Raw genomic sequence first — 26,638 nt, forward strand, 5'->3', positions numbered from 1 at the left:
ATATAAACAAGTTGCGGTAAGTTCTTGATTAATATGGTTAGAACATAATATGAAAATTTATTCTAAAAACTACCATAAACAAGTTTCATAGTTTCACATTATATTGTTGATTGCAGTTTCCTCATCAGGATGATAGTTACTCTTATGACTGGAGAGTAATTGTGAATGCTAGAAGATTGGTTTAGTTTATTTATCTCAATGATGATAAACTTATTAAGGTAATGTGAAACATACTAAACTTTAAGATAGAGGTTTTTTGCAAAATAGTCCATTGTGAAAAATAGCAATGAACTAAAAATCTTTTCTTACAAATGTATGACAATTTACAAGGGATTGCTGTACAAGTGAGCATATTTGATATATAAAAGCAAAGCTCATGAAGTAATAATGGTAAATTGTATACAATTGACAATATTGGACAATAGTGGGGCCGGCTTGGACATTGAAGAGGAGGAGGTACATGTAACTACAACAAGTGAAGCTATGCCTTCAACACCCAAGGCAACCAAAGCATCAAATATAGGCAAAAGAACTCCTAGAGAGGATGTCCCTTCTCCTAAGAAAAGTTCTAAAAAAAGTAGCTTTTCCTCATTGATTGTAAACCCTTGTGTATAAGTAATGGAGATGACTGACAAAAGTTTACCACAAAATTTGTACATGTATTTTATATTGATAGTAAAGAGATATTTTGTTCAATATCCTTGCATTGTATATTATTGTATTGTCTTTGATATCTGTATTTAAAAAATTCTATAAATATTTATTAATCAAAAAGTGAAATCAGATATACACCTAAAAGGATATAATATGATATAAAAACTTACTCGTTTGTTATTAAGTTAAAACACAAATGAATATGGTAGTTCAATATCTTCATTTTATAAATCCAATCTTGATGTGGCATACATGAGGATCTAACCTTCACGATTGCAATAATATCCTCATTGTACCAAACATCTATTGCAAATCAGAGTTGGAAGTATGAGAGAGTGTGCATAAGAGGGAGAGAGAGAACAAGTACAAGAACAAGATCTTGTTTAGACAGTTGTTCAAGATACAACTCATACACTCTCCTCTACATTTGAGTGTGTACTTTAGGCATTTTATATAGCCTCTGGAGGAGTTAGGGTTAGGGTTTCCCTTGACCTCTAGACCATTTACACCTAGCTACCCTTATCCTCTCTAGTGTAAGGAGAGTTCCTATGCTTATCTTTCAACACCCCCGCTCAATGATAGGTGGCATTGGATAAAACATGATAGGATGCCTCCCCTTAATTCACAATGAGATGCCTTTATAAATCAGGCTACAAGAAAAGGTTATAGGTAGAGAGTGTCACAAGACTCAAAAGAGTCGGTCATCTGTGGATTGGGAGGCAAAGTTGGCCTCTAATTCCTTAGGTACTTCTGGAACACTGGGACACTTACTAGTGATATGCACAGTCTTTTTTTCATTTATTGCACTTCATTTTTTCAGGATATTTCTTCCAGCAACAATTGCTCATAATATGCCCCTTTTTGTGACAGAAGGAGCACTTAGTAGAAGTTGTATGGACTAACACTTGCTCAGGAGAAGTAAATGCGGCAGACCCTTCAGTATGGTTTCTCTTCTCTTTATCTAGGCATGACTGGATGGTACTTGCTAAAGTTGGGTTCGGAATATTAGTTAGGGTAGTCACAAGGGTTGGAAAGACCTTCGCAAACTTTAGCACGATGGCAATGGCGTCTTCATCATGGATGGGTGCTTGAACGGAGGCCAGTTGTGCCATAAGCCCCTTCATATGTGAAATAAACTTGCTTAGATCTTCTCCCTATTTGTATTCCAAGCTAAAAAACTCAGTCTTGAGAAATATCTTGAAGTTCTTCCTTATAGCACTGTAGAGCCTTTCAAGCTCATCCCACTTTCTTTTGCAGTTGAGAGTTGGTCAATGTGATGAATTAAATTAGATTCATCTAAATGAAGCATGATGATGGCTTGAGCACTTCATCATCTTCTACATGAAGGGGATTGGATGGGTCAATTACTTTGGTTCCTTTTATGAAGGGCCAGTATCCTTTTTCCATCATTTTGTATTTGACCAAGACTTGCCAAGTATGAAAATCTTTTCCAAATTTAAATTTCCAAATTTGAGGAGAGACATCAACATATGTTGTGGCCATTGGGAAGGTCTTACCACTTGTTAGGATAAGGGCAGTGTCTAGTCCCTTACAACCTTGCCACGAAATGTGGAAGAAAATCAAGGACACCCTTACAAACAATTGATATCGAAGTTGTAATGAGGAGAAAGGTTGAAAATCATACATATGTAATATTTCAAAATATGACTTTGGTGGTCCTTTCTTATGTGCAATCTTCTTCCGAGGTTTAATGATATTTTTAGGTTTCAATGATGTAAACCTAGACTGGACTTTTGGCTCCTCCTGGTGGTATGGTTTAGTAGATGAACCTTGTGTTGGACAAAGATGGTCTATGATTTCAATGCTTGTTTCTGATGACTTTGAGGAGAGTACAATGACACTCATCCCTCTGATTTCATTGACCACGGTACTTGAAAAAACCACACATGATATGCAATATAAGTTTAGGATAGGATGGTCTATGTGTTTATACTTGTACACATAGCCTTACAAAATGAAGTGGAGCACTTAATTGTTTTAATTTTCTGATGAAAAAACTCAGCTTGTGTAAGTACCAACAGCAATAATGATTGAGCAATGTGCCTTAGTGCTTACAAGCACTCATCTCAAGTTTTATGCCACTTGAGATTTAAGATGTGAATTGTTTGCTAGATTTAAAAAATCAGGAGTGTAGGAGCATTAAAATGGAGCTTTTAGACCTTCAACAGACTTTGGAGAGGATTATTTGGTGATTAGAATCACTGTTAGTGCTCAAACATTGAAAATTTTGAAGGATGAAAAAGCTTGAAGCTTCCTGGCTTGGCTACCAAAGACCCACAGTTAGGGTTTGGCTTATAGCAGCCAATAGAGATGGAGTTTCTCCAAACCCTCTTAGAGGGAGATGGCCCACTAGGAGGCTATGCAAGCCCTATGGTGGCCCCGATGATTGCGCCATCCTTAGCATGCACTGCAACTTGTGATGTGTCGCGTGTAAATCTACACCTGTTTTAGAAAAATTGTAATGATGCCCACCATGTCGTCCAATGTGAGAGATTGATGCGCCGTGCTGAAGCTCCCTAAGATGAGGATGAAGTCTCCAAAAGAAATCAGGAGCTAATACTACTTCTATTGCACACACTAGCTCCTCGAAGGTCAGAGGGTCTAGTTGTCTTTGGTGGAAAGGATGGTAACTGAGATGGAAAGTGTTCTTCTTGTGCACTTAGATGTGTAAAGAGGGTGAGGAAACCTGAAGGATTAGAGATGGCTCTAATACCATGTTGCAAATCAGAGTTGGAAGAATGAGAGAGTGTGCACAAGAGGGAGAGAGAGAGCTCAAGTACAAGAACAAGATCTTGTTTAGTCAATTGTTCAAGGTACAACTCGTACACTCTTCTCTACATTTGAGTGTGTAATTTAGGCTATTTATATAGCCTCTGGAGGAGTTATGGTTAGGGTTTTCCCTATCCTCCTTTCCATTTACACCTAGGTACCCTTATCCTCTCCATTGTAAAGAGAGTTCCTATGCTTATCTTTCAATAACATCAAGATCCACTATAGGATCTTTGCTAAAATTATCAAGATTTTGGTCTAAAGCAACCAAACTACCACCAACATAATACCATCTACTATACAGAAAACTAAGGATAAAATTTTGAGTAGTAATTATATATTTACAAGCTATGGAGTCTTGATCTATCTTACATATAAATTTTCCTTCTATCCTAGTGTCCCATCCCTTATCAACAAATTGTATAAGATGCTCATATGTTAGTCTCTTCACTAAAAGAATGGTCTTTGATATAACACCATATTGGGGAATATGGGAATTTCCCATAAGTTTGGGACATGTGGTCAAATCTTTAGATTTGTCATAACTTGAACACCATAACTCCAAAAGGAGCACTCTATAGGTCAATAGATTCTATTTTTCAAGCACTTTCCAATGATAGATCAGATCATATAGTTTTGAGAAACTTATAGGCATGTTATCCGGGTGCCACCTTTTTAGTATTCAAAAAATGGGAATTGGGAGATTCCCAAACTCACTAATATTGTGTTATATTCTTATCTTAACATTAGAAAAGAATTCAACAAATATATTAATAGGCATGAACAAAGTAACTTTGATTAGTCTACTTGAGATACTAGGTTTTAATGCTCTCGGTATCTCGAAAAATATTTTACATCTATAGCCCTCACTAGTAGCTGGACTTGGCAAAGGCCATTACAGCTTGAAAAATCAAGCAAAGGAAGGGGGAAATTTGATCCCCATTGGCTACGCTGCATGGAAACAATATATGAATGGTCATAGAAGAATATTCCATTCTCTACAAGCTCTGTCTTCTTTCTACCTTTGTACATCTCTTCTCCTATCCAGTCATGCATCACATCAATCACATCAACAATAGACTCGATCGGTTGCCATTCCTCAAGATTAGAGGGATAGACATCTACAATACAAATGAACAAATGTTATAGTGGAAAACTTTAAACCAAGTCCAAGAAAAGGAAGACCTTAAGAATCAAATCCTTACAATTTGGATTACTCATTGGAAGATTTGAACTTCTAAGTTCCAAATATAGCTCTCTATGCATAAACACATGTTGCACAAGAACCTCTATTATGCTATTCTTATTCACTCCAAGCTTGAAATCTCAGATTCTACCCTTCCAAGTAGAGATGAATGAGCTCTCATATCTTTTCATTTTCCCATGTTTTGCCTATTGCATGGTGATCCAACTGCCTTTGCTAATTATTGTAGGAATCCATATTCCATCTTTTTCGAATGAGTTAAAGATTGATATGGATGTGATTTGGGAGCTTGAACACATTTTTCAAGGTCAAATTTCTATATCCATGGCGCACAAAGAGAGAGAGAGAGAGAGAGAGAGAGAGAGAGAGAGAGAGAGAGAGACATGCTACAAGATATAGAACTTATACCGATATTAAAAGCGACTAAAATGTAAATAATAAAATTTCCCCCCGTCATCGCAAAAACTGTCGTTATTGGCAACGCCATAGAACAGCCAGTGTCAGCATCGTTATTGGCATCGATATTAGCGTTCTTATTGGCGTCGGTATTAGCGTCACAGATACCGATGCCAATAACGACGCTCTGCAATGCTAATAATGACACCAATAACAACGCGAGTAGTAAATTTGTGATGCTAATAGGGACGGTAACAGGAAAAAAAAAATTGTGGCAGCGCAGTAAGCTGCCTTGCCACATATAGCACTACGTGCTTTATTTGGGCCATACAAAATAGTTTCTCCACTGTGTATAATGCGCCTGTAAACAAAAACAAAGTATAATGAAATCATAATACTAATACATGAAATAAATACATGACCGCATAATGAAAGCGACTAGTACAATCATGACAAGATATCACTACTACATAGAAAATGTCTACATAGATCAGACGACCAAAAAAGAAAGCTGTGTGAGCTCCAAGGATCCAAGAGTGAGCTACATATCCTCGCCATCCAAAAGCTCGTCCCACTACAAAGGAGCATCGAATGCGAGCTACATATCCTCGCCATCCAAAAGCTCGTCCCACTACAAAGGAGCATCGAACGGACTCTGCAAAAAAAGAAACAACAACACATCAGTCCACCATACAATAATGCATTCTAATTAAACATGGTAACTACGGAAAAGAAAGATGAGTGACTTATAGGGCTGCCACGTCTATACAATCGGTCGATCAATGCAGTGAGACCGTGCCTCTCTGTATTCGAGTCTCAAGGCCGGTCGGATCACGATTTGTAATGGAGTGCTGCAAAGAAAACAAAATACTAACTGTTAGAAACATGATTGTCAGTACAAAGGATATTGCAAAAAAATAAACAAGCAAAACAAAAGAAAAACTTACAAAGTCCTCCAAGTATGTCCTGTGGCCGCCACTCCCAAGATGATGGACCACTCTGGCCTCTAGTCGTGCCCTCGCCGCCTCGCACTACTAACTCTAATGTCTTGGAGAATCTGTAGCCTCCTCCCTCAGTCGGCGCCAGTCGTCCGCATCTAGTCACTTGGGCTTTGCAGCCCCACTCTTGAGTGCCTTGCGTGCGTCCGATCGTCTGTGTGACATATATGCACGCATGCAGTCCATCATCTAGCCCATAGAAAATCTATCTATTGAGGCTAGAACTAGAAACTCCTCATGCAAAGATGCTACTATGTACTCCTTGCTCCCCTCTGGTATCTTCTTCTAATGATTTAAGACATTCTAACGAAAAACTTGTTTGCACAACTATCTCTTGCGAGCCATCACCCTCCTCCCCTCATCATGCATAATGATGGCTCCTGACCTATCATCAACTAGATAGGAATATCCCCCTGGGGTATGCCTAAGATGGGTCCTCTCCCACCTACGTCCATGCTCCTGGGCATATCAAGGAGACCCTTGTGCATCTGGTGTACCGACCGGGGTAATATCTGTCGGAGTGGCACCCATCGGAGTGCCACCTGCAAATGGCTGAGCAAAAGTTGGAATAACTAGAATAGACGTCCCCACACGTGTGACAAATCGTAGAGGTGATGCAACTCTAGCAGAACGACGAGACAGAGACACCGCGTCCATGCCTCCACAGCATCCACCTGAGCCTGAGCTACGCTTCTTGGAACCTCCACGAGAGCGAGGAGTCGCACCTGTATCTCGTGCCGACCATGGGCTCACTACCTTTGTATCTCTATAGCATCCCCCTAACCTTGAACGACTCCCTCCCTTTGGCCCAAGTCTAGAGCGTCGACCTCGTCTGCTCGAAGCTAAGGCATTTGATCACGCTAAAGTAGATCTAGCAGAGTGGCCTGACGATGTGCAAGACAGCTCCTGGTCTGCCATGTCTCTGAATCTCGCGATCTAGTCTGGAGACATGTGCGTGAAGATATCCTGCAACTCCATCGCTCATCCCTCGACTCATCCTGAAAATGTCACTTGCACAGACAAAAAATGATGTTAGCATAATCAATTTAAATCATACAAAGCACGGTAATATAAATCTTTAAAAAATTATCTCACTTAAAAATGTATATCTTATATACCCTTATAAGTGAGTAAGTGGATGCTCCAAGTATGGAGTATCTTATGGTTCCATGTCAATCTCCTGACACAACTCCGCATACACTGGAAGGTCGATAGACATGTTACCACAAAAGGATGAGTTCACCTTATTCTCAAAGAATTCTTGGACTCCTGTATTTCCAACATTGTTAGCCGATGCTGGCTTCAAGCTTTTGGTGGCCTCTACCCCTTACAATATCGACCCCTCTATTTGTATATTGTCTTCATCTATGCTTGAAACATCACTTTGATCATATACTCTCGCACTTCGGGGAGCTAAAGGGATAATATACCACCATCGAGGTTTTCAGGGGTTTGGATAGAAGATTACCTGTTCACAAACACGTACAAGAGAGTTTAAACTATTGTGATATGTCGTAATACAATTAACAAACAAACGAGTCCATGCACCTGTTCACAATGGGCCGGCAACACAAAGGTGTCATGCAAATCCGTCCATTTTTTTTAGAATCTATTTCGAGAAATCCAGATGGACCTTGTCGAACAATTGCTCCAGCTCCTTCAAGTACCACTTTGAACCACTGCACATCGAATAGTATCATGGAGAAGCTACGGTAATCCACCGTAACAATACTTTGCAAGTTTCCAAAATACTCCATCTCATCTATAACCATGTTTGCATCCGTTGCTCGTCGCCAGCTCTCCTGCTCGAACCTTGCCATGATACCAGAGTCCATTGTGGAGCACATTTTGTCAATATGCTCCATGTGAAAATGCCATCCCCGTGACCACGCTGCACTATATATCTTGTATTGTACATTGAAACACTCAAATTAGATGTCGCATATAAAATATAGATATGACAAATCCTAAACATCTCATCACCTTTGGACTACATCCCCTCGAGAATTTCCACTCCTCCATTGAGACCTCTGCCCCTTTGTGAGATGCTACAGTCAAAGCTCCATGCAACTATCGCGTTGACATGAATCGTGGTATCTGCTCCATGCCTCTGGATATCGAATCAGTCAATGACGTGTACTACGTCAAAATTCAGATCGTGTTTCCTCTCGATCTTTCCTAGCGATCTGGTACTTGGCGAGCCACATCTTCATAGAGGCATGGTGCAACATATAAAAGCGATTCACCTTCTCCTCCATTGTAGCATCCATTCTTTTTTTTACCCCATTTCCAACCACCACATCTCCAATTAGTCTATCATCGTCCTTTAGTGACCATAGCATTTTGTTATTTGGATTCACAGTTGGTAGCCATTGTGAAATATGCACTAGCACCTCAGAAACCAACCAACCTTCAGCCATGCTACCTTCTGGCCGAGCTCATCGTCGCATAAAGCCTTTCAGGGTTTTCATAAAGCGCTCCAAGAATAACATCCATCGCATAGGGATAGGTCCAAAAATCTCCACTTCATCTACAAGATGCACAAGAAGGTGGATTTGTATCGTGAGCATACTGGCAGGCATGTATTTCTCAAAGAGATAGACCGTCTCCACTGCTCCCCGCCTTGCACATTCAATAGAGGACGTCTTAATCTCCTTCTGTGTGATCCATTGCACCAAAGTTGACAACCTATAAATGGCCCTGCATATTTCTTGAGTAAGACATCATGCGATGGCGATTGGTAGTATAAACTGCCACAAATAAGAAAGCATTATGAACAATGGCTACACTCCAAATAGCAAAATGCGCACGCCAATTACAATCCATTCGTAGTACAAACCTGGCATATCTTATGCCAGTCATGGAATTTTAGCCCTGATAATTGGTCGTCTTTAGAAAATGTAGACCTGAGAGAATGCATCATACCAGTCGGAGTGTGGATAGACTTGACTACTTGCTTCACAATGCGCTCTTCTTTAGTGGAAAAAACTCTTCTAATAGGCCACATGCCCACAAACTCTTCTAATTGGCCGCAAAGGGTGCACTCCTCCTTGGGATGAGACGTCACCTCCTTGGATAGAAAATTTGCCAACCAGACCCAATCTTATTGTATATGGTATTCAATTAGCTTGCAAGTACAATGCATGATTGATATTAACTTTTCTTGACGTTTGCTGAAAATCCGCAATCGCTTGATTAATGATCTCAGATTGAAACTCACCAAATCATCGTATGTGTTTTATAGACAATCGACATTTTTGTCGAATTGTCGGCTTACATTGAGAGCAAGGACATGGGACACACTGATTAAGATACACCTCGCGATCTTGAACAATAGAACCTTCATCGTTTTCCATTTTGTCTACGTTACGACAAACAATTTGTTTTTGTTATCATTCTTTTTTTCTTTCTTAAATTGTTCTCCTCTCCTTTCATCTCTCTCTCTTTTTTTCTTTCTTAAATTGTTATCATCTCCTTCCATATCTCTCTTTTTCTCTACATTACGACTATGACCACGACCATGACTACGACCACGACCACAACGACCACGACGACCATGGCTACGACTACGACCACAACTATGACTACGATCATGACCATGACCATGACCACAACTATGACTATGACGACCACAACCACGACCCACGACCACAACCATGACTAGGACGACCATGACCACCACTACGACCATGACCACGACCACGACTACGACCACAACCACGACCATGACCACGACCACCACGACCATGACTATGACTATGAATACGACTACGACTATGATCATGAGTATGACTATGACCATGACCATGACCACGACCATGACCATGACCACGACCATGACCACGACTACGACTATGACTAGGACTACGACAACCACGACCACGACTACGACTACGACTAGGACTACCACCACAACTACGACCACGACTATGACGACCACGACCATGACTATGACCATGACCATGACCACGACCACGACCACCACGACCACGACTATGACCATGACCATGACCATGACCACGACCACCACGACTATGACAATGACCACGATCATGACTATGACTATAACTACGACTACGACTACTTATATATAGATGAAGAAATGGACAAGAGTTAAGGAGAGAGTAAAGTTAGAGAAGAAGAGGAGAGAAGTGAGAGAGGTAGAAATAGAAAGAGAGATATAGAGAGAAAAGAGATAGGGGGAGATAGATGGGTTTAGGGAGAGTATAGAAAGAGAGAAAGAGGGAAGATTGAGGGAGAGAGAAGGGTTGAGAGAAGAGAGAGGAGAAAGAGAGAGAGATCCGATTAGAGCATTTGACACCCATAGTCAACACACCGTGGAAAACACAAGCACAAATTGACATTGAATAATGGCAAGAAAATCCACCATAAAACAATAATTATAATACTTGAGGTAGGATTTCAAAGTCTTACTAATTTCAATCGGTCATGGATGCCATACTATGGGTAGGTTGCACTCACTAAGAATAGAATTGGAGATTCACCTCATCTTCTCTGCATCACCAATAGAATTCTCCTTTACCATTTACAAATCACCTACCTTCTCTCCACACTATTGTACACTACAATCTTTATGAGCGCATGAGATTGGGATCTCCACAGATACCAAAGCATGATCTCTAGCTTGATGGTTACATATATACTAGTACTACTCGTGGAATAAACCTTAAAATAGTTATTATGCTCAAATATATGCTTGTTAGAGCAGAAATTTGTTCTCAAGACTATTCTAAGGAAGAAAGAGGGTTAAAAGAGTGTCCTTCCTTGCAAGTGGTTTTATATTATATTTTGTAATTGAAATTGATAGTTGAGGATGAGTTTCCTAAGAGATCTTGTGGTGATGTTGTTTTAGTTTTGCGAAGCATATGAATGATGTTGTTTTAGTTTTTTGTATTTGTCTTTTTAAGAAGAGATTAATTTTTATGGAATATCCAAAGTTATTTTTGGATTTACGTTATGAAAAATGAATGTTTTTCTAACTGATAGGCTGATTGCATTCGTTGTATACTTGCGTGGTGGAGGCCAAGACAATCCTCATGTATGAGAGGTCTCTTTGCAGGAAGAACATTATGTTAGGAGGCACAAGTGTGCTAGGGTTCTCTAGCCATATATCCCTTAGGTTTGTTGAGGATCGGCCTAACCCCTATGAGCCTAGGATGAGCTTCTTGTAAGGTATTATTTACTTTTCTCTCTTTCTCTCATTTCCTCTCCCTCCCTCAGCCTGACCCTCTCTTTCTCTCTTTCCCTATTAGGTTTACCGATTTTTCTCTCTTTTTCTCTCTCCTCTCTCTCTCTCTCATTTCCTTTTCTGTCTTCCTCTCCCTCTCTTGTTTTCTCTCCCTCCCTCAACCTTCCTCTCCCTCCCTCACCCTCTCCCTCACCCTCACCCTCTCTTTCTCTCTTTCCCTATTATGTTTAACATATTTTCTCTCTTTTTCTCTCTCCTCTCATTCTCTCATTTTTTCTCTCTCCTCTCCCTCTCTCATTTCCTTTTGCTCTATTCCTCTCCCTCTCTCATTTCCCTATTATGTTTAATGTCTCCCTCCCTCTCCCTCTCTCATTTCCCTATTATGTTTAATGTCTCCCTCCCTCTCCCTCTCCCTCTTCCTCTTCCTCTCCCTCTCTCATTTTTTTCCTCTATGTTGATAATGATATATGCGTATGTAGAGGTTACTTTCTTCTCATTTGTTGAGGACCCGCAATCAAGGCATGAAGTCCCAGGTTTAGGTTAGGTATGTGTGTGGGAGGTCTGAGTAGTTTTTGCCTCTTGTAAAGGCATTTTTAGGCATTGAAAGACAGGTTTTAGAAGGTTGTTCTAGTGACCTTATTCTACTTACGTGCTAGGCGGCCGTTCTAGGAGTTTCTGTTAGTTGTGAGGCAGTTAGAAAAGCCTGCCTAAACAAATATATGCAAAGAAGTAAAATCCTGAATAGCTAAAGAATAAAAATATATAGAGCTGTGTATTAAAATAGAAAAAAAAGTGAAAAAGAAAAATCTATGAGCTTTGCTTATCGCCTTGTGAAGGCCAAGTACGTTCTTGGGGACAAGTTAGACCCAGCTAGGGGTGGCATCTAGTCGAAAAAGAAGATAAATAAAGAAGGTTGGAGCGAAAATAAAAGTGAGCATTACAAAAGGATTAAGTGGCACCTTGCAAGAGCTTGGTAGGTTTTTGGGTAGCGAGTTAGGACCTAAGACCGAGGCCCTGTTCTCCTTGGGTCACTCTACGCTTTCGTATTGCTGCGCATTCGAGGTGTGAAAACCACCCAAAAGTTGTGTGTGTGATTTGATACTTTGTACATACTTAGTCGTTATGTTTGCTCTTTTATTTTATGTGGGTAATATAGTGAAGAGGGGTTTGAAGCAAGAGGAAGAAATAATTCGTGATGAGTTGACATACATGACTGCCCTTCAAGATTGTGGTGCACTTACAGATGCAGAAGCTATTGTTTGGAAGGAACAATTGTCTCTACTTGGGTTTGTGGAAATTGGTCAGACATTGTATCATGATGCTTGTATGAGGGGTTATACTTCAGATGTCTTTGTTGGTAATGGCCTTGTGAGTATGTATGGAGCACATGGGACCATACAAGAAGCAGAGAGTATGTTTATTGGCTTACCTTTATGGACTCCATCCCAAGTTGAATGATGGAAATGCATTTCACGGGTTGGCTACAAGTTAGCAGATGGGTGTCGGATCAACGATTGGAGTTGAAGTGCCTACCATTATGCCTATATTTGTGTTGGGGAAGAGGACAAAGGGGGCGTGAAAAAGCAAAAGCAAAAGAGAACTATGTTTAAAAGAGCCCTTTTTGGGGGGAAAGAAAAATAACACTATTTTTGGGAAAGGGGGATGATCAAGAACAGGGAACGCGGAAGAAAAACGAACGCGGAAGAAAAACGGGGGAGGCTCTAAAGGCAATATAGCGAAGAAGAGGGATCAACGCGGATGAGGAGGCAGAGAATCAAATTTTGGAAGCATTTGATTTAGTGGAGCTATGCAATTGCATTCCCTGAGTTGGCTTTAGTTCTTCTCATGGGATTACGCTGGATTTTGATGCAAACAAAGGTGGATCGTTTCTGTGGGCAATGAAAGTAATTGAAAGTGAAGCGGGCTGACTCGAGTCGCTATCAAAGTTTTCTGTCAGCTAAAGGCAGAAAGCAGTCCAGAAACGGACGGGTTGTTGCATTGGGAGAGTAGGTTGTAGAAAGAAAAAACGATGCGGATGTTGTGGTTAGAAGAGCTCGAAGGTTCAGTCTCAGTGCTACGACTGAGAAGGGCAATAACAGAGGGAAAGAGCTGGAGATTTATCGGAGGATACTGAAGAAATTGATGAATGAAAGTATTGAGGAGCTCTTCGATATTGGAAGGTCTTCAGAGATTACAATGAATCATCAACGGATAGCTCTGAACGGGGTGACAAAGATGAGAAGAACGACGAAAGGGCGTTGAGATTTTGGAAGGGAGGCATATACGAAAGCTGGAGTGAAAGGGAATCCATGATTGAAGAGAACGCGCTCAGGCTGTTGTGAGGGGTGCAGGCAATCTCCTCACTACGCATGAAAGAACAGGGGGACGCGGAAGAAAACAGAGACAGGAAGGAACGAAATGATACTAGGGAAAAAGCGCTAAGAGAGAGAGAGAGAGCGCGAGCGAGCACCATTAACTCTTGCTGCTAATGCCCCGATGTTGCTCTCACCGGCTTGATCGCGTGAGGACGAAAAATCTTGCCGCTCGGTTCTCAGATCCGCAGACATGGCTAGCATGTGACGGAATTACCGTCTTGTAAGCTCCAGGGGTAAGGTCTACAGCAGCTGCCACAGAGCCTTGCCTGCAAAGGATCCGCATGTTGCCAGCTAATAGCACGCCATGCTTCCAATTTCCGAGTTATTGACCGCTCCCCAGGCTCGGCCATACAACAGGATTCCTTCCCCGCTCCGTCCTCGCTTCTCAGAAGTGATGAATTCCAAGGGCTTTTACTGGTCAGAAGTGATGAATTCCAAGGACTTTTACTACTCAGAAGTAATGAATGCAACGTTATAGTGTGGCATGATCAGCCACTTTGAATTAAAGACCTAGGACAGTCTACCTTTGCCTGCATAGCCTGGACAGTAGGCACAAGAACCTTGAGATCATTCACAATGATACCCATGAAAAGCCGTACAATATACTGAGTAGAAAACCGGGCTTTATCAACGAATATGTGTATCCTGCTGAATTTGAAGCATTGAATCGGATGTGCATTTGCTGATGATGACAAAGGATTGAACAGAGACCATGGTGTACAGAATTCAGCTGTGCAGAATTCAAAATATGAGCTTTCAAATGTTTATTAGACAGGGAAAGACGGGCTTTCAGAAATCCATTGAGCTCTTCTTTGTAAACTTCTCCATCGACTAAAGATCAATGACCCAATGCCTATCTGGATTGATGCTGAAATATGAACCATGAATCTTTTGTAAAATTCTGGAGCTACTTGCAAACATATAGAAAACTTGAAGACAGTTTGATTACAGAATTGGAATGCTATCATATCTGAATAAAAATACTATTTCTCTCTAAAATATCAAGAGTTCTGTCTTCTACATACAAATTATCTTGATGCTTCTTATAGAGTACTAACCAGCGGATTTCTTTTTGAAATAACAAGAAGGGACGTGAAAAACTTCAGTTTTTGTGCAGCCAATTTATAAGTCAAAGTTGTTTCCCTTATGAAGCTGAAGCTGTTGAAGTTGAATAGGGTTGTAAATGTCACACTGGATTAATCTTTTATCCTGAAATTTATCAAGGACTTCTGAAGTTGCGACATTGCTTTCGAATCCCTTCGACAACGCTTAGCTCCTCCTTTTTACATGCCCGAGTATGGAAAAATTAAGGTCTAAAATATAAATGTGCAAAAAGATAATATTTCTTGATCAAGCTATAGGAGTCCTCGCCTAGTAGGAGCTCCTGTTTGAGTTATTCTTAGTAAGGTTGGTAGTTCTAACCACCACTTAGAATCACCTCTTTAATAGTTCTTTTTAGCTTGGTTGTGTTGGAGCACTTGGTCAGGGACTAGCTTTCGGCATTTTGTTAGATTATGCTAGGGCTACTCCTCGTGGATTTCATGCCTTGGTTTGGACAAGGGATAAGGTGGGAGTTGTGATGGGTTTTATTATGTATCTACTTTGTATCAGCTTGATGCTCTTTGTGGTTATGTTTATGTGCAACTTTGTTTATGGGATTCAATGGGCTGAGTCACCCTATCCCGTGGTCGCCAATGAGCGGTGGATTTTGGACCGTGAAACATGCTCAAAATTTGCGAAAAAAATTTGCATTTCAAGAGAAAATTGAATCCCGTCGAAGACGGCAGATGCAGTTGGGTAAATTTTAATGGGTCAATTTTAAGCCGTAAGCAAAAGATGGGTTTCAAAAGCACTTTGAAGACACACCAAGCGACGATTGCAGAATTTTCATAATGTTTTCGCTGTCAGATCAGACTTCTATAAGTGGCCGGTAGCGGGGGACCTTGAGACAGTCATGCAAAAATTTTTAGATCATTAATCCAAGGTCGGATAGTGAAATGGTGGTGTTCGAGGTGGAGGACAAATTTTTTTTTATTGTGAATGGTCTTTAGATGAAGGGGGGTGACCCTTAGGGCCTCCCCCCTTAAAACTGAAATGTGACCGGGGAGGGGGGCTTTTTTTTTTCGGAAAGAAAAATGATGAGGTTGGGAGCGCATGTGATAGAAAAATGGATGGTGGGGCAGGCTAAAAGCCATACCATAGGGTCTCTATACCCATGGCAATCAATGCCACCGTTGAGATGAAGCCACCGTTGAGATGAAGAACTTCTATGCTCTCCAATGCATGCCTTCACTTAGCTATTGGCATTAGAAGATTGAAATCTAGTATTTCTCTCTCCTCCCGCTCTCTCTTCCAAATGGTGATTCACACGAGAGAAATCAAGAAGAAGAGGAGCTGAAGGATGCTTGTTAAACAATGATCGAATTGTTCCAAGATCAAGAGGAGGCTGAGGGAAGGTGTTAAGCACTGAAGAATGATTGTTGATCAGTCCTTTGGCTACTCGTAATGATTGTAAAAAAACCCCCAACATGCAAAAAAGCGGTATGCTATATTTTTATAAAGAAAATTTACTTATTTTTATTGTTTTTTTGCACCATTATTGAGGCCTATACATAAAAGAAATGTAGAACCATAATAGTACATAGTCATAATAATTAAATTGCAACTCGAAAAGCACATTTTTAGAGGAAAAATGAAGATTTTGTTGGTTTCGCGTAAAACTCACATGGGGTAAAATTATGATAAAAACTATATTTCAGCTGTCAGAATCAATCAAGAATCATAGACTAGAAAATATCCTATTTTTATAAATAAAAAATAAATATAAATAAAAAATCATAAAAATAGATTTTTTATGCTTTTAAAATTAAGAAAAAATATGATTAATATTTGTGAATGTTTAATGAGGTTGAGGCATGAGTTCTAAGGCCCATTTTAGCCTTGTATTTGAGTGCGTATTTATTGCTTTTCATATGAAAAATGACATACAAATGAACCTTGAACCTATACAATGTTGCAAAACCTAAACAATTAGGAAAAAAAGAGATTGTAAAAGTGAGAGATTGCTGGAAATACATTAAATTTTGATTCATTTGGTTTATGCATAGCTTATAGGCCAATAAAAATTTAAATTTAAAGAGGCTAGTAGCACGAGGAAACTCGATGCAACGCCGTAGTAACGAGTAGATCCAAAATCATTAAAGTATTGTCTTTGCACACCATGTGGCTGATTTCTAATCATAATTTTTTATTGCACAATGTGTTAAGAAACCCAATGTGGGGTTGATCATGGTGTGTACAAAATGATTGACACATGATTATGGTGGATTGTAACATACAAGGAACTCCATGGCTATAAAGAGAAGGCACACAATATGCACACTTAAATGTTCTCTCTTCTATATCATTGCATACACATGTGGCACATTTTACTCCACATCTCTCTTCCATATGCATGCACCATACAATCTTAAGCACATAAGAGTGCTTTCACATAATACACACCCACAAATACCAAAGCTTACATTCTCAACACCCCCTCTTAAGTGAGGTGTTTACTTTACCTTATCACCCATCCAATGTAGCATTGTATGACCACAATTGCTACCATTCAACACTCCCTCTCAATGCTATATTGGAGTGTTTACATGACTAGACACATCTAGTCTACTATATGCATGTTTTATGTGCATGTACAATGTTCGTTTGAGCGTCACTTGCTCAAGTGAACAATCCTAGATGTTGGGAAAGGTATGACAAACCTTACTGTGCAACAATCATGTACACACACAACCTCGGGGGGTTCACTATATATGTATTCTCTATATAACGTACCCCTTTATATGACACCCTTCTGTATGTAAAAAAATGTATAAAAATGGTATTTTAAAAACCCTTTATTTTGAACTCATGTTATATATACATATATTCATGAGTGACCCCCCTGAGCACACAATGCACTCACAAATTCTTTTGGAGATCTTAGTCTCAGTGGTGGGCAGAGAACCCAACACAAGCCAATTCTTGTGCAACCTTGTCTCAGACACACTTTGTCAAGACACACATGCATATAAATACATTCATTTTGAGCCTCTAGGTGGGCTCAAGTAGAGTACCTTCATACCATGGGTGAGTGCAAACTTCTATTGAGCACTAAGGCCCAAATACAAGTACATAGTGGTGATGGTTTTTTTTTTCTCAAAAAAGGGATTGGTCACTATGAAGTCACATAGGCATTATCTTCTCTTCCATCCACTTCTGCCTCTGCTCATCACAGATTATAGCAATGGTAGATTCCCTCAGCTCTTGAGCATGTGCGAAAGGAGCTTCCTCATAGCTCTCAATTGCATCCTTATGCTTGTCGATGGCCTGCTTTCTCTCCTTGACTCGGGCTTGGAACTCCTTCTAGTAGAAGACAATCACATGCTTCTTCTTCGTTCTTCTACCATGGAAGCCTCAGCACCTGCATACTTTTTCCCATCATCTTCCTTTGTCTTAGCTTTGTTCTATGCCATCAACTTGCTTTTTCTGCCATGCTTTCTTGGACTCTCTCCCTCAGTTACCTTTTGGCTTACTGGCTTATCATTCTTCTTCCCTTTCGGCTCTTTCCTATTGACACCTGGCAATAGGCTCATTTTTCTTGCTAGGAGTGATGATTGCTCACAGGGATGTCTCTGTGCTCCGAGAGTAGAGGACATGGTAGGCCCCCACAAGTGATAGGCATGGGACGTCTTCCATATACGCTCTCAGATGGACATGGAAGCTCCCTCCCATCAATGTCCACACAAGAACATCTTCAGAGAGATTGGATCCCTCCTCTGGTGGAGCGATCCAAACAATCCTCCTCCAGCATGGAGGCTCTTCTCTTTGGTTTTCCATCCTCAAGATGGTGGCGGCATGTTTGCCATAGAAGCTCAGCTACAAGATCTCTACAAAGAAGGGTAGATTGTCAAGGCTTCCAATTATTGGCTTTCACACCGTAACCAACGATTGTCTGACCGTTCTAATCTCGCACATCTGAAACTATGTCACAAGAAAAAGGTCCTTTTGTTGGTCAAGCAATTGCATTCCCATCTCCTTGCTCACACGAAGTTCTTCCATGGCGCCCTTGGTGACTACTTGGTTGTTACATTGGCCAAATTTGATGCCCTTGAAGGAGCTTCCCATGTGTTTTTTTTTTTTGGCACCACCAATCGTACTCTTTTTCTCTTGGAAAGCCTTGATTTCTTCTTATACCAAGTGCAGACAAGGTTCAAAAGCATTGAGAATGCATCAATTGATGTTGATAGATGGTGTGCAACTCGACAAGTACACCTTTATCAGCCTTCTTAAAGCTTGTAGCAGCATACTGAATCTCAACGAGGCTAGAATTCTTCACTTACTGTTGTTGAAGCCAACCCAGCTTCCATTTCTCATGCTCATGTGAGCATCCATAAGCCTTTCATGACTTTCATGAGCTTACATGTAGAACCTCCAAACCTACACGGTCTTTTTAGCATGCACCTTCAAGGGTGCTTATCACATGCTTCTAGTTTTGAGAAGTCTATAAGGTGCCAAGTATGTGAAAGCCTTTCTTTCTTCCACTCCACATGCTCATACTTGAGCATACACATAAGACATGCCTCAATTGACATGCTCCATCTTGGACTGCAACTAGCCCAACAATACTTGCTGTTCCAATGACAGTAAGCATATATACCTTCACATGCTCCTTGCTCAAGGGCAAGAGCCAATAGGACAACAATGTCCACAAACAACAACCTTTCTCTTATTTGAGTATTTTTCCCAACCATAGCTTTGATACCATGTCAAGAAACTCAATGTGGGGTTGATCATGGTGTGTACAAAATGATTGACACATAATTATGGTGGATTGTAACATACAAGAAACTCCATGGCTATAAAGAGAAGGCACACAATATGCACACTCAAATGTTCTCTCTTCTATATCCTTGCATACATAGGTTATATATATAAAGGAGGAGATACTCCATCAATGATCCCTCACACTTTCCATGTGCATCCCCATGTGAGACCATACAACCCACACTTTACATGTGTGTCCTATGTGGCACATTTTACTCCACATATCTCATCTATATTCATGCACCATACAATCTTAAGCACATAAGAGTGCTTTCACATAATATACACTTGCAAATATCGAAGCTTACATTCTCAACACAATGGTCATACACTTCTGCACTTTTCAAACCACATGGTATAAAACCTGGATGCATAGCACTTGACTGCCTATTGAATGATCAATGTGGAGTGTGTAAGGATACCCTTGCTATAGGCTAGACGATTGTTTCTTGGGAAAAGTGTTTGGTGAGGAAATATTGAAGTCTCCTGGATCATTCAAAATCAAAGAGTGGAGCTTGTATGTTTGTTCTTTATATTGGAATAGTGCATCAAGGGGCCAATCCTTGAGATGTAGGAGAGCTGTAGTGGGGCCACTATGTTTCAGTCGAGAGGTTGCCTCCTATGTATGTGATACATGGTATATTATACCAATGTGTATGGGATCTCCCTCTGAGGAGTAGGGGAGGGAAAATGTTAGACTGAGTTCTATTACAAATGCAACATCAATATTAGAGTTTAGTGAAGTGTACCCCTTAGACGCCCCTGGCTGCGAGGCCATGTGGGGTATTTTGTGTGTCCTAGAGGTCCGGCTAGTGCTAGAGAGCTAGTGTTAGACCCTTTTTAGGTCATGATAAGTGTGTCCTTAGATGCTTTTAGCTGTGAGGCCGAGAGGGTGTCTTCTTTGAGTGTAGAGAGTCCCGCCTAGTGCCTAGAGAGGCCCATTTGGGATCCTGACATTGGGTTGTAACATTATTCCTTGGTATTGCTTCCTTTGGATTTGTAACATTACCCCCCTCCTTACGGAGTGCTAGAGTCCCATGGCACTTGTTGATAAGGCCCAGGTGGTTGAAGGTTTTCCATGTGGGCTGAGGATGGGGTTTTGGGAGATTGTCTATGGAGAAAAAACACATCAAAATGGATGGAGTGTTGTGGATGCTGAGGATGGATTGATTAGACAATGGGGGACCTTTGATGCTGAAGGTTGATCATGAGTTGCTGAATGTACCTGAAAAGAGAAGGAAGTGCACTTCCTTGGGGTGTGCCTATCTCATAGTGCATGCAGTGAATGGTGGAACTGGGAGTTCGGGTCAACCCTTAAGCACAAGCCCAAGGTGTTCTCACACACTTAAGGATCTAGTTCTTATACAAACGGAGGTGTTTTAGGTGTGACTTAGGGAGACATGTCTACCGTAGGCGAGGGAGATCCCCCTAGGTGTGTCCTACCCTTAGATCCCCCTAGGTGTGCACTAAGTATGTGAAGTGGAGAAAGGGCTCAAGTGACCCCTACTTGTAGTGTTTGTGATGCTCGTAGAGTACATATGCCTAATTCCCTTGATGTGCTTCTTTGCTTTCTACTTTCATTCTTCTTGTTCTCATTTCGTTTTTTTTTCTTATACTTTCTTTTCTCTCTCTCTCTCTCTCGCTCTCTCTCTCTCATGAATAAATTTACTAAGGGAGCATGCTAAGAGGTATCGCGTTGTGGAGTAGGGGCCAAGTTGTGTGGTGGCTTGAGGTATTTACTAAGGAATGACTTGCTTTTTGCAGATAACCCTTTAAACTAGTTCTTACATTGAGTGGAGTAGATGATTAAAATGGGTGGTTACCCCTAGTGAATCTACTATCACTCGTGTTCTCTATGAGGTTCATGGAAAATGTTGGCAGGAGAGTGGCTCTCATCTTGAGGCACACCATCACACAACTATCTATCTAGCATTGAGATAAAAAAAAGAGGGCTAGTAATTGCTCTTTCTTTGTAGTAGGTTTTTGTTTCAGTAATACTCTCAATAGGCGGAGGTAGTTATATGTGATGATGAAAGTGGGGTTGGGACATGAGGAGAAGTTATTTAGGAAGCTTGCTACAGATGGGCGGAGATCTCTTTCAGGGAAAATCAAGATCTCTTTAGGGATCGAGTAATTTACATTATAGATCAAAGGGAAGTCATATCTACCATGCACCTCTTGGTTGAAATCAACTCCAAATCTTCTCGGGTAGGGCATGTAGATAGGTTCATCCACTCATAAGGTAGGGGGTCGCAAAAAGAAATCCAAGCCTCTTAGCTAAAGTCCTAGATATTCTTGCACCACCTTGGTTGTGCCTCATATCCCTCTATCCTCTGGGGTATCTTCGATGTCTTATCTTTCCAGTAATTTGCAGGTTCTTGTTGGTGCCACCTTCTAGGGTGCCTCCTCTATTCCTCTAGCCATCTCCTTCTAAGACTTGTGAAAGCTTAATGACATCCTCCACCACCGTATGAAATAGTTCTTTGTCCAATGAACAAGGGAAGGTGAAAGATAACTCAAAGGGTTTACAGTTCTCCCATTACTCCTACACCGCAAGTTCCTAGCCCGAGTTGAAGGGATCACACTCCTCACCTCGAGGGATGGCCACTTGAGGAACTTGCATTGTCCTAGCTTGAAACTTCATGCAGGCATATTCCACTTGCTCCTTGCACTTGTGCCTTGCCAGTACCATCTGTTTGGGTGGCCCTACTTTCTCTTCTTACTCTTCTTTTTGCACTTGTGGCTATGTAGGGGGGGCTTGGTACTTGCATTTATTCCTCCTCTTGACACTCCACTTTGAAAGCAAGTCCTTCCTACACCAAATCTAGTGGCTCATGTAGTAGTGGTTGCATTTTTTGTTTTGGCTCTCAAGGTGAGTTCTTGTGAGATTAAGCCAGCTAAGACTAGGTGAGTGCATTGCTCCTCTAGTTCCAAAATAGTGCTAGTCATAAGTGCCTTGTCATGTAGTCCATACTATAGAGCCCTCCTCGTCAACTCTAGCTTTCTCTTTAGTTTCTCCACCATCTCTTCTCCTCTTGGTTGCATGACATTAAACACTATTCTTAAGAATGCACCCCCTCAACATGGGCCAACTTGTAGGCTAAGTTCTTGATTCAATCTTTGTTTATGGCCATCTATTCTTCTATTTTTTCCTTCTTCTCCTCTAACCCTTGGTTTTGGTACTCGTTCAGGGTGGCAATCACCTACTCTTGCTTCTACCACACTGTATGCATTTGCGCTTGCTCTTGGGTTTTTCATTTCACATGCTCTTTGAGTATGACTTTTTCATGAAGAGCTTATTGTAGCTAGTTTTGTAGCTCCATCAATTTTCTCTTGTTCTCCTCATCTCATTAGTTCCTTGCCTCTTGCAGCTCTTTCTGAGCCTCTTTTATTTGCCTCTTTAACTCTTTTATTTCTAGTTCTAGGTGTTTATTTTTGCAAGAGTTGAAGGCATACATATTTCCAAGGAGATGCAGGTTTCCCTCTTTTCATCATACAACTTCTTGAGACCATCTTCTCCCTCTCTTTTCTTCAAGGCCTCTTTTAATGAGATTACCTCCCTATTAATGATGGACATTACTCTTGCTTGTTCCATCCTATAGTTTGCGAAGGCATCCTTTTCTTTTTTGAGCTTTGCAAGTGCGGCCTTTTTTCCTTTAGTTGCCTTGTGGAGTTGGCTTTGAAATTCCTTCACCAATTTGTCTTGATCTTCATTATAGTGCATGGAAGAAAGTTCCAAAGTGATTAGCACTTCTAAGCGAGGTACCTTAGGCCCTTGGCATGAATCTATGTCGACTACTACTAGTCTTTTGGTTCCTAAACGAGGTGCTCCTTTGGCCGGTGCAGTCACCATTTGTTGCACTTTGTTGACTAAGTACCACACCTAGGCCATGAGATTGTTTTCATTGACTACCCCTTGTGCCATACCCTGTGTTGGGGTGATTGTTGGTGTAGCTAAGACTAGTGGAATTGGTTATAACAGGGCTTTATCCTTGCCTTCCACCACATGTCTTGGTTCTATTTCTTCCACTATTGTGCTTGTGCTTGGCACATCCTCCCTTGCTAGGCTCATCATTGCCAATTCTTCAGATTAAAAGGGTTTCTTCACTTATCTCCGAATGGTTAGGGTAATCTCATCCTCTTCTTGTTGTCTCTCATCCTTTCTTTCTCCTCTTCTTGCCTCTTTCTGTGCTCTTCTTCTAGCCTTTTTGACTCCTCCTCCACCCTTTGTAGCTCTCTATTTACCTCAATGGTGAAGCTAGCCTTGCGTATGGGGATTTTGAGAATAATCTTCCTTCTTCCCCCTTGGCTTGAGAGTTTTGAGCCGTGCTTCTCACTAATTGTCCTCTTGCTTGAGGCTTCTTGTAGTTGAGGTGGTTAATCATTCTCCTTTTCATTAATGATTCTTGTTGTGTTTTCCTACTACTCTTTATGGGTTTCTTTTCCCTCATGTTCTCCTCCTAAAATGGATATGGTCTACCTTGCTAGGGTGGGACACTCTTCCTCATAGATTGGTGATAGCTCTCCTTTTGAATTGGTGATGGCTCTGAGGTGTCCTCTACCATTTTTCTCTCCGCCTCTTCTAGAACTTCCTAGATAATGGCTATTAATAGTCCTCCAAAACCTATGGTTGAAGCCTTGGAGGAAAGTTCTTACCTTTAAGACTTTGTAGTGCTAGTCGTGGATCCTTATCCTGCCACCCTTGGTGTTGCGGCTAGTACCTTTTTCAAGGTCTGTATTGTTTTCTGGATGTAGGCATTCAAATTCAACTCATGCAAGGTGTGGTTGCAAGGTATTCCAGCAAGGGTATAATGGTTCTACTTTTAAGAGCATTGTATCTCTAGCTAGAAAAAAGTGTGTGGATCAATTTAGCCTCCAATGCTTTCCTCCAATGCTTTCCTCCGCCACTGCTACTATCTCTACACATCAACTGAAGCATTCACAATTGTTAGTAAAATAATACAATTAAACTGAAAAAAGTGAATACCTAGCAGTCTTCAGCTACATAAATAAATCAACTGGTTAGAAATCAATCCTAACCTTAATTTATTACGAGTGCGCACTCTAAACTCATAAACATTTATTAATTTAATATGCATTTTATGGAATCACTGGCTATGGAATCACCCATGTACACACTAAATTAATGAAATGCCCGAAAAGGACAGGCGTCCCCATCAACTTCTCGCACAAATAAATCCACTTTGTGTATGAGCCCCGGTCATCAAAGTTTACAGAATCCACCTTAAAACCTCACGGAATCTACCGTGGCATGGAATCCACCGTGAAATATGCCTCCTGGCATCATAGGGCCGGGGTGGGATAGCAATTGACCTCAATTGCTATTAGCTCAATGTGGAGCTAACAGAGTGGGGAAAGCATTTAAGTCTCTAGCGTGCATCCATTGGGCTTCCTCTACAGGATGGTTCTTAAATTTAACTAGATATCTAGAATATCTTCGGCCAGTTCTAGTGGTCATAAAATCAGTATCTATGATAGCTTCAGGTTCAAGTATTTTAGTCTCTTCCTCTAACAAAGGTGGGTTTTCATAAACAGGATGTACAGGTAATTGGCCTCTAAAGGGTCGTAATAAACTAATATGAAATGTGTTGTGAATTTTCCAGTGAGGTGGTAATTCTAACTTGAATGCATTGTCATTAATTTTGTGAATGATCCTAAATGGTCCATAGAATCTAGGTGCTAATTTCACAACTAGGTGTCTATCTACACTTTGTAATCTACGTTTTTCTATACTTAACCAAACATAGTCATCAACTTTGAAACTCATTGCTTGTCTTTTCTTATTGGCTTGTTTGGTATATGATTGTTGGGCTTTGGCAATCATATCTTTAACCTCATCAAAAATAGTATTGTGCATACTAGCAATATCATCAGCACTCTGAATTTTATTTGACAAAGATGCAACAGGTGTAGACAATATATAACCATAAATCACTTCAAACGGTGCTTTCTTTGTAGATGTGTGTGATGTATTGTTATATGCAAACTGTAATAAATGCAAATGTGTGTCCCATGTCTGTGGTTTAGAAATAGTGTAAGCACGTAAAAGATCTAGTATAGTACTGTTAGTGGCTTCTGTTTGTCCATTAGTTTCAAGATGAAATGCAGATGAGAAATCAATTTTTATACCTAGGTTAGCAAACAAAGTAATCCAAAAGTTGTTACAAAATCTAGAATCACGATCAGAAATAATAACTTTTGGTAATCCATGGTTAGTAAAAACAGTTTTCAAAAACAATTGTGCTGCCTGTGATGCTGTTAAAGTTTTCTTACATGGAATGAAATATGCTTGTTTACTAAACCTATCTACTACTGTCCATATCATATCATGGTTAGATTTAGTATTAGGTAAACCAGTAATAAAATCCATAGAAATTTGTTCCCATGGTCTTGATAGAATAGACAAAGGCATAAGTAATCCATACTGTTTACCATGATGTCTCTTAACTCTTTGACAAATCAAACATTCAGAAACAAAGTTAGATATATCAGTGTCCATATGCGGCCAATAAAAATCATCAGTTAATGTACGTAAAGTAGATATGATACCTCTATGACCTTGATATGGAGGATTTATGCCTTATAGCTTAGATAACTAAGCTTAAAAGTAATAGGCATCGATTTTTGAGGGGGGGCTTTTTTTTTTCAGGCGGCGCAAATTTCGGACATCCTCAGATACCTCGCGCTAAATTTCGTGAAAGTTTAAGCTTCTTTAAGCTTAAGCTAAGCTTATTAAGCTTTTGAAGCTTGATTAAGCTTTTAAACTTGTGGGTTAGAAGACTTATCTCTGTGAAACTCCACGACTTAAAGAAGAGGATGTAGGAGTGGTCCTCCACTGCTGCAGGCTGGTCCTTCGCGATCTGATGATGGAAACAGAGGTTCTTGATCGCCAAGAATCCACTTGTATGGACCGTTCGCGATGAGATTGGCCGTAGAGCTCGATCATTCCAGGAGCTCCGCCTTCGCACAAGATGGCTAGCGATTGGAAGCTCTTGATCTCAGCTTCGATGTGATACCACTGGTGCGTAGATCGGATGATGTACGCTCGTGTAGTGAATGCCGGAAGGTCCCCAATAACAATAGAACTCTACTTTTTGCACAAAAATCAAGGTAAAAAGCATGAACG

Source organism: Lygodium microphyllum, chromosome 22 (genome assembly GCF_053477565.2).
Source record: "Lygodium microphyllum isolate KBCC chromosome 22, Lygodium_microphyllum_v1.1.10, whole genome shotgun sequence".
Lineage (NCBI taxonomy): Eukaryota > Viridiplantae > Streptophyta > Polypodiopsida > Schizaeales > Lygodiaceae > Lygodium > Lygodium microphyllum.